At 35.4% G+C, this 10,410-nt stretch overlaps 1 protein-coding gene across 11 annotated transcripts in view; it reads right to left on the reverse strand.

Annotated features, from left to right (window-relative positions):
• The window catches only part of Alms1 (ALMS1 centrosome and basal body associated protein), a 180,538-nt gene extending 175,979 nt beyond the window's left edge, over nt 1–4,559 (reverse strand). For 3 of the 11 annotated variants that reach the window (XM_048804106.1, XM_048804100.1, XM_048804103.1), the window contains exon 1: nt 4,302–4,473. The gene's annotated coding sequence lies outside the window, so the exon portion shown is untranslated. Of the gene's footprint in view, nt 1–4,301 lie in introns of all 11 variants that reach the window. The other 8 variants (XM_048804101.1, XM_048804104.1, XM_048804107.1 and 5 more) reach the window with 6 other exon arrangements.
• Between the last annotated feature and the right edge of the window lie 5,851 nt (nt 4,560–10,410).

A 10,410-nucleotide genomic window follows, 5' to 3' on the forward strand; every position in this document is an offset into this window, starting at 1 on the left:
GGAGGGGGAGGGGAGAAAGGGCTGAAATTGCTTTGGTTTTACAACAAAACTACCCTCAAGATAATGGACCTTAATCCTTTCATGAGACTCAAGCCTTCTTGACCAAATCAGGTCCTGAAATTCCCACCTCTCAAAACTATTGCACTGTGGATTAAGATTCTCATACATGCACTTTGGGAGACACATTCAAACTAAATGGGTAATGTACGTTGAAGTAAAAAAAACTGAGAGTAAGATAACGTAGCAAGAGCTATAGTTTCCAATGAATAGAGAGAGGTAATTCACATGATGGCATCAAGGATAAATAATGCACAGAATAATCAGAAGGAAAAAAAGAAGAAAAAGAGAAAGTAGAATAATATTTGGCTATTCTAATGAACAGAGGCATAAAAGCAAAACTGAAATGCTTTAAATTTCATCAGGGTTCATATTCTATAAATCAAGAAAAAAAGAAGGCATCAATTTTTAAACCGTGCTCTACCATAAACATTCTACTATGGTTTGCACATGGTTTTCCTCTAAGAGTTCAGGTGTTAGAAACTTGGTACCCAATGTGGTGGTATTAAGAGGAACCTTTAAAAGGTGGTCCTAATGCAAAGTAATTAGATCATTACAGAGACTTGTCCTCAGAATAGATTAAAGCTAATATCACAGAGTGAGTTTCTTCTCATGAAAGTAAGTTATTAAAAATAGCTAGTTCTTGGGCTGGGGTTGTGGTTCAGTGATAGAGCACTTGCCTAGTGCAGAGGGGGCACTGGGTTTGATCCTCAGCACCACATAAAAACAAATAAATAAAATAAAGTTTAAATTCTAAAAAAAAAAAAGATAGTTCTCATGACAAGCTGTTATGAGAGCAAGACTGGTTCCTACCCTCTGTTGGCCTTTCTGACTATCTGATCTCTTCTGTACACATTCCCACCACTGTGAAGCCATCTACCATAAGGCCCTAACCAGAGCTAAGCATATGTCAGTACCATGCTCTTGAACCGCTACAATTTTGTATGGTAAATAAACCTTGTTTTGTTTATAAAATGCTCAGCCTCAGGTATTTTGTTACAGTAACACAAAATAGACTGATACACATGTTCTCAGGGAATATCAATCTATTTAGGAATATAAACTGTATTAGTCTCCTAAGGCTACCATAAAAAATGAAAAAAAAAAAATAGGTGACTTAAAACAGCAAAAATTTACTCTTGTTTCCAAAGCCAAAAGTCTGAAATCACGGTGTTGCCTCTCTGAACCTTCTAGGGGAATTCCTTTTTAATTTGCAAAGCCCTGGCATTCCTTGGCTTCTAGAAGCATAACTACAATCTCTGCCTCCAGCTTCACATGGCTGTCCTCTCCCTGTGTGTTTTTCTCTTCTCATGGCATTCTCTTACAATGATCCCAGGATATTAGATGAAGGGGCTATCCTACCCCGTTGTGGCCCCTTAACTTAATAAGCACATCTACAATCAACTTACTTCTTAAAAGGTCACATTCTGAGGTACTGGGAATTAGGATTTCAACACATCAATAAGGGGACACAAAATATTTAACCCATAACAATTCCCTTTTATTTAATGGCCCCTGAGTAGTCTGATCAGGACTTACTCTTAACTCCTCTCTCTCCTTTTCTATCTTACATTTAATAGGTACTCACTGCAATTTAGAAGAAGTTGGAGATACTGGAAGAATTCTCAATACTCAAGTTACTAGAAAATCAACCTTCAATATTTAAACGTATGACTAAGGCTACATTTCTTCCAAAAGACACATGAGTTTTCCCCCATCTGCTCTTTTTTTTTTTTTTTTTTTTTGGGTTTTAGTTTTTGTTTTTTTTTACAGGTTTTTAAAATAATTTTTATTTTTTAAAAGTAAATTGTACATTACAGGAAAAAAAACACACACACACACACACAAGCAAAGAACAAAGTCATCCAGTCACAAGAAGCTTAGTTGGACGTGTCCCTCTAGGTTGTATGCATATATACACAATATCCCATTTTGTGTGATTGAGATTGTGGTGTGTGCTTTTCCACACATCATGAATATTCACCAATTCAAAATCCCTAAGCTACATGAGCATTTTTTGATAACCAAGAATAAACTACACCAACTCAATCTGTTATCCTTTCTTGGGGACAAAAATTTCACTGAAGACAGAAATGGCAACAGGCCTCTAGATAGACATATTGGCAGAGTTAAACTAAAACAATTCATTCCCTTAATGCTCAATTTAAAATGAAACAGCAACAGAATACACCAAGCTTGTTTCATTAACAGATTTCTACTACTAAAATATTAGCAATAATGCATGTTCCCAGTGAATTAAAATATTCCTATAGTACAGCCAGAAGATGCACACACACCAGTGGCTTACATCAAAATGTAAATCTTTGAGCACTTGCTTCCATCTTTCTGTGTTTCCCTGTGCCCCTCTGCTGCCAGCCTAATGAACAAGTCCTGATACACAATGCCCACAGATAAAACAATTCCATGTCCAAGATGCATCTTTTCTATCAATTATAACAAAAAGATATTCCCCATCTGCTCTTGATTCTTCTATTTCTTCTAAGTTTATGACTACGTTCTAGCTCATTCTCAAAGCATGGTCTGAGGATCCCTGGTGGTCACTGACAAGCTTCCCGGCAATCAATGATGGCCACCCTTTTCTAACCATATATGGCAGGTCAGATTTCCTTCATATACTTAAACCAAAACAAAATATCCCAACAGACTAAATGCAAAAGCACATGTAAAAACATAATTATGACAGTTAATTTTATTTATCAAAATGAGTGAATCAGGTAGTAATCAGATATTTGGTTAAACATTACTCTGGGTGTGTTTAAATGAGAAGACTAAACAAAGCATTTGCCCTCCCCAATCTGGGTAGACCTGATCTAATTGTGTAAAAGACCAAAAAGAACAAAAGGAAGTCAAAAGAGAATTAGTTCTGGCATCTCCAAGCTAAAACATTGGTCTTCTGCCTTCAGACTCAAGACTGGAACTTACACAATCTTACCTAAAGATTTTCAGGTCTTTGAACTCAAGACAGAAACTATATACTGTTTTCTGGGTCTTCAGCTTACAGATGTTGGGACTTCTCCCAGCCTCCATAATCATATAAGCCAATTCCTTAAAATAAAGCCAATTTGTGTGTGTGGTATGTGTATATATCACTATCCTATTGTTTCTATTTCTCTGAAGAAGCCTAATACACCAATAGTCTCCAATTAAACCATACATTAAAGAAATCTATAAAAATGTTAAACAATGCTATTCTCCCTTTCTTTTTGAGAAACAGTCATTTTTCATTTTAAAACACACTTTTGGTAGTATTATAAACCTATTTTATAATTCTTTTTATTGGTGGTACTGAGGATCAAACTCAGTGCCTCACATGTGCATGGTAGGCACTCTACCACTGAGGTATAGCCCCAGCCCCCCCATTTTGTAATTCTAAACTAAATATATTTTTTAATTTTTTTAAAATTTATTTTCATGCTAATATATACATAACCCATGTAAACAGATGCTCTTTCAAATACTTGAAGATTGCAAAGGGTCCTAAAGACAAAAAATAAAGTGTTATGGGCCATGCTAAATGGGCAATGACCAAACAGACTCTATTTTACCCTGAGACTCCATATCATGTAAAAAATGCTTCTTCCATGGGAAAGCCCCACCTCGGTACCCATTAATAGTTACCTAGCATAGTGTACTTGGCAACACAAAATAGTAATTCTTATACAATGTAAAATTATTCTCTTTGCTTTCCATTTTTCTTGGGCAATGTACCTTGTCAGAGATTGTCTAGACATTAGTAACCATTTTCTAACTTGTACTGAATTAGGGTCATTTTGTCCCAGTTCCCTTCTGTTTGCTTGCTGCTATGCCAACCTGGAAAGTCCTGCGGGAAATACCAACGTACCCATTGCATTGTCTCGCAAACTGCCCAATCCAGCTTCTGTACCTGCTTGCTTACAGCTACGTCAACCCAGATGTAATTTTTGCCTTTAAATATCCTAAAATGCTCAGTCTTGGGGCTGTTCCTTGCAGAGACAGTAATGGGTCCTTCCTGCGGGGAGCAGTCGCTGGCTGGCCGGCTAAATATACACTCTTCAATTTGGGCAAAATTGGGACTTGGTGTGTTTTCTGAGTGACCTGCCCCACAACAAAAGTAAACTGCTATTCCATATAAAGTTTACAAAGAAAACTGGAATAGTAACTTACCTCTTCTCACTTCTTCATAGCAGAATTTCTTGTATACTAACCAAAAGAAAAATAGTTTGCCAATTCGTCCCCAGACATACCTGATCATCCCCAGAATCCCACTGAACTGTTGTTTCTGATGAGGCTACATTACTATCAGAAATGTGTTTTCTAATATCACCTTCATAAGATGACTGTTGCCAAATATTATCGGTCAATGGAACAACCTGAAAGTCAAAAACAGACTTACATTAGTAACACAACCACTGCAATTATACAACAATAAAAATAACCTAATACATTAATGTACTTCTCAGTTTATAAACCATTTACACATAAATAACATTTTGGCTTCAAAACTTCTATCTAATTTATTATCCTCACCTAAAAATAAGGATCCAGGGACTTAAGATTACGCAGTTAGGACCAAATATGCTTTCCAATAAACCACAGCAGTTCCACAGTTCCATAACCTCCTATATCTATAGAGGTTAAAAAAAAAAGACAAAAACAAGCAATTTGTCTATTTTTAAATCTTACTGCTTATAGCTAAGGCATTGATTCTAACAGTAGGGGTTAAAATCAACTCATAACACAGAGAATGAGAACAAAAGCCATGACCTTTGTGTGAAGTCAGAGGTTGGAAAAGAATTCTCCTGCCTGTTAAAAAAGGAAAGAGAAGTTGTAACCATTTCCCAAGGTTAAACCTGTGCAAATGGCAAAGATCAAAGGAACCAAACAAAATGACCTGGATCAAACCACCCCCATTCAGAGAAGTTTCCAATAAGCCTGCAGAACAAGAACCCAAAGCTTCGCATATGAGATTTTGTTCTAAAAGATGGCACAGCGGCAAGGAGGAAACAACCACAAAAACAACAGAGAGAACAGTGCAAAGAGTAAACAAAATAATGTTCTCTATAAAAACAAGATTACAAGACAGACAAGATGGTGGATTAGTGGGAGTGGGGAAAATTAATACTCAAGGTCACAAAATATCAAAAAGTACTGGGGAAAACTTGGAGTAGCAAATCCCAGGATTGGTGGGGCAGCCTGCCCTGGCCCGATCCAGAGATTGTTCGACCCATTAAGCTAGAGCACAAAAGTCACAATCTGCCAGAGTGCATGGGGAGCCCAAGCATTTTAATACCTCTGTGAGACAATGGCACAAACTCGACCCGGAACTTATATCCCTGAGTTCAGGGATGAAACCAACACTTGAATCTGGCAGATGCCAACAGCAAGATGTAAACTGAGACTAGTAAAGCAGAAGAATTTCTGGCACTAAGAATTTCTGCCACGGGCTGGGCTTGTGGCTCAGTGGTAGAGCGCTCGCCTCAAACGTGCAAGACCCTGGGTTCGAGCCTCAGCACCACATAAAAATAAATAAATGAAATAAAGGTATTGTGTCCAACTACAACTAAAAAAAGTAAATATAAAAAAAAAAAAAAAAGAATTTCAGCCACAAAGACCATTTCGCCTGGGAGTAATGCAGATTAGAGAGGCCTGAGAAAGCTCGTCCTCCCTTTCCCCACTTCAACCTCACAGCACCAAAGGACCAGTGGCAGAGAGAAAATGAACAGGCGGGCAGGGTGACTGAGCTCAGTGATCGGAAACAGTCATTGAAAGACCAAACAAGGGCAGTGTCCCTGAACACTGTTCTAAACATCAGAATCTGCAAAATACTGACTCCCTCTTCCCAGGAGTGGTTCCCTGGAGAAAGTAGTGGGGGTACAGTCCTAGAAGTGGTTGATTCACTAATGCCCGAAAACTCCCCACACAATATCCCTACACCATAAAACACTTGGGGCTTACCAGACCTAATCCCCACCCCTGGGAGCTTCACTTGCAGAAATTCGTCTCACAGAACACAGCGGCAACAATACCCTGGAAGTAAAGACAAAAGCATCTTCCACAGCTCTTCATCCCATCCTGCTATGAAGGGAAGCTGAGAAACAGAAGGGCAGTTTGGCACAGACAGTAGGCAAATACTCTCATTGATATTCTGTTATTTTGTTTTTGTTCTATTGTATTGTTTTTGAATGTATACTGATTGATACATGATAAACATTTATGCATTTGAACTCATACATTTTTATGTCTGCTTTTTCATTTTTAGCTTTTCTTGAAAGCAGATATTTTTTCGTAGGTTAAGATTTTTAATTACTATATTTTGGATTGATTTTCGAATGTATCCTTCACAACTGTTTTCCTTTGTTTCTATTTGTTCTTGCCAACAGCCAAATTCTATTGCTCTTTCTCACTCTGCCTTTAATTCTTTTACTTCTATTTTTTGTTCTCCCACTTCATAAAAACATTGTCTCCTCTGCATTTGCTCTATTTACTTCTTGAATCTACAGACCCTTATCTACCACCCCATCTCTTCTTCTTTCCTCTTAAAGAACCCTATCTTCAACTGGACACTTAGACATATTCATATATCTTTATTGTTTCTCATTTCTAGCATTTTCTTGAAAGTAGTTATTTCTCATGGAACAATATTTTGAAGACTAAGATGTTTGATTAGAATATATTGATTTTATTCTTGTAATCTTTTACTTCTCTATTTTTGTACTATTTAATTTTTATTTTATACATTTTTTTCTCATACTTATCATTTCCTTCAACTCTTTCTCTTTTCCTCCCCTAACAGCCAATATCTATTATTCTTTCATTCTTTCCATAATTTTTTAAATATTTTTATTAGTTATTGATGGATCTTTATTTTATCTACTTATTTATATGCGGTGCTAAGAATCAAACCCAGTGCCTCACACATGCTAGGCAAGCGTTCTACCACTAAGCCACAATCCCAGCCCTGTCTGTCTTCAATTTTTTACTTCTATTTTCTCTCTTCCTCCCTCATACTCATCACATCCTACATCACTTCTGTTTTATCCCTGTTCACTATGTGAAATTATAAACCAATTTTGTAAACTTACTGTTTTCATTATGGACAATAATTGATCATATCATTTCTGGTTGTTCTGACAATCAACACTGTAGATTTCATATCAAGAGCTTATGGTTTAATTTTGTAAATTGTTTGCATTGGTTGTTGTAAACTGTGAGGTATTGGACACTATAAGTTCACAGAATATAAACTGCCTTAGATGGGTAGACATACAAAATGACATGAAAAAGCAAGGGAACAAATCATTCCAATAAAAGAAAATATTTCGATAACAGAATCCACTGACACCACAGTGGAAGAAATGTCAGAGAATTTTAGAATGATCATATTTAAATTAATCTGAGTTAAAGGATGATGTAAGAAACAAAATACTGGAAGCAAAGATCGCTTCAATAAAGAAACGGAGTTTCTAGGAGGAAAAAAAAATCAGAAATCTTCGAAATAAAGGAATCAATAAACCAAATCAAAAATTCATTGATTAAAAAAAATTCATTGTTAAATAGCACCAGCAGAATGGACCAATTGGAACACAGTTTCAAGCAATGAAAATAAAACATATAATCTTGAAAATAAAGTTAAGCATCGAGAAAAGATGTTAAGAGGCAATGAAGAGAACTTCCAAGAACTATGGAACATAAAAAGACCAAATTTAAGATTTATTGGGATAGATGAAGGCTCAGAGATACAAACCAAAGGAATGGACAAAATTTTCAACAAAACAATATCAGAAAATTTCCCAAACCTAAAGAATAAAATGAAAAATCAAATGCAGGAGGCATACAGGATGCCAAATGTCCAAAATTACAACAGACCCTACACCAAGGCACATTATTATGAAGATGACTAACATACAGAATAAGGATAGAATTCTAAAGGCTCTCAGAGGAAAAAAACAACAGGTCACATTTAAAGGGAAACCAATTTAGATCGCATCTGATTTTTTCAACCCAGACCCTTAAAGATAGGAGGTATTACAATAATACACACCAAGCTCTGAAAGAAAATGGATGTAAAACCAAGAACATTATACCCTGAAAAACTAAGCTTCAGAGATGATGATAAAATAAAACCCTATAAAAAATCGAAGTTAAAAGAACTCAGAAATAGAAACTCTGCTCTAAAAAGCATACCAACCAAAATATTTCATGAAAATGAAATGAAAAATAAAAATGAAAACCAGCAAAGCAGGGAATTGCACTAGAAGAATAGTCAATCGAAAGAGAAACTAATTCAAATTAAAAACCAGAAATAAATCAAAATGCCAGGGAACAAAATACATTTCTCAATAACAATGAATGTAAATGGCCTAAATTCATCAATCAAAACACACAGACTGGCAGACTGGAATAAAAAACCAGACCCAACAATATGCGTCTCCAAGATACACACCTCAAAGATAAAGACATGAACAGACTGAAGATGAAAGGATGGGGAAAAACATATCACTTACATGGATCTTGTAAACAACCAGGTGTTTCTATCCTCATAGTGGACTTCAAGTCAAAATTAACCAGAAGGGACAAAGAAGGACATTTCATACTGCTCAAGGGAAATATACATCAATAAGACATAAACACACTCCTTATATCAATGGAGCGTCTATGTGCATCAAACCCTTCACAATCTCAAGAATCAAAAGATCACAACACAATAACTGGATGATTTCAACACACCTCCCTCCAAAGGAAAAGTCTTCGAAGTAAAAAATAAAGAAGTTACAGAACTGAAAAATACAATTAATAATTTAGATGTAATAGACATATGTAGAATATTTAATACATCAATGACTGAATACACTTTCTTCTCAGTAGCATGTGGATCCTTCTCAAAAATAGACCATTTTATAGTAAGTCACAAAGCAACTCTTAGCAAATACAAAAACTAGAAATAATACCTTACGTTCTATCACATCATAATGGAATGAAATTAGAAATCAACAATAAAATTTAAAACTGAAGCTACTCTACCACTTGGAGACTAAATAATACCCAATGGATAGCTGAAGAAATGAAGGATGAAATAAAAAATACTTAGAAGTCAGTGAGAATAGTGATACAACATATAAAAATCTCTGAGATTTTTATATGTTGTATCACTATAAAAAATACTTAGAGAGAATAGTGATATAACATATAAAAAAGTCAGTGAGAATAGTGATATAACATATAAAAATCTCTGAGACACTATGAAGGTAGTTCTAATAGGAAAGTTCTTTGCATTAAGCTCATTCATTAAAAGAATAGAAAGTCACTGAATAAATAATAAAACTTTACATCTCAAAGCCCTAGAAAAAGAATTAATCAATACCAAAAGGAGAAGACAGGAAACAAATCAGAGCCAAAAGTTAATGAAATTGAAACAAAAATAAATTCAAAAAAAATCAATAAAAAAGTTGATTTTTTGAAAAAAATTAAAAATTGATAAACTGTTCCCAAACTAGTGAAGAAAAAGAGAAAATTCAAATTACTAAAATTCACGATGGAAAAGGAGATATCACCACGAATAACACTGAAATACAGATGATAATGAAACTATTTTCAAAATCTTTACTCCAATAAAATAAAAAAATCACAAAGCCATTGACAAATTTCTAAAGACATGACCTACCCAAATTAAATCAAGAGAACACAGAAAATTTAAATAGATCAATTTAAAGTAAGGAAACTGAAGACATCATCAAAATCCTACCTCAAAGAAAAGCCGCAGGCCCAGATGGATTCTCAGCAGAGTTTTACCAGACCTTCAAAGAAACTTAAACCGATACTCCTCAAATTATTCCATGAAATATAAAAGGAGTGAACCCTTCCAAATTCATTCTATGAAGCTAGTATCACCCTGATACCAAAATCAGACAAAGACACATCAAGGAAAGAAAACTAGACCAATATCCATGAACACAGATGCAAAAATTCTCAACAAAATAGAGGCAAATCGCACACAAAAACATATTAAAAAGAGAGTGCACCATGATCAAGTGGAGTTCATTCCAGGGATGCAAGGTTGGTTGAACATACAAAAATCAATAAATGTAATTCATCACATCAAAAGACTTAAAGACAAGAAGCACATAATTAGCCGGGTGCAGTGGCACACACCTGTAATCCCAGCAGCTTGGGAGGCTGAGGCAGGAGGATCATGAATTCCAAGCCAGCCTCAGCAAAAGCGAGGCAATAAGCAAGTCAGTGAGACTTTGTCGCTAAATAAAATACAATATACAAAAAAATACTCTGGGGAAGTGGCTCAGTGGTCAAGTGCCCAAGTTCAATCCCTAGGACCAAAAAAAAAAAAAAAAAAAAAAA

This window comes from Marmota marmota, unplaced genomic scaffold, assembly GCF_001458135.2.
Source record: "Marmota marmota marmota unplaced genomic scaffold, marMar, whole genome shotgun sequence".
Classification (NCBI taxonomy): domain Eukaryota; kingdom Metazoa; phylum Chordata; class Mammalia; order Rodentia; family Sciuridae; genus Marmota; species Marmota marmota.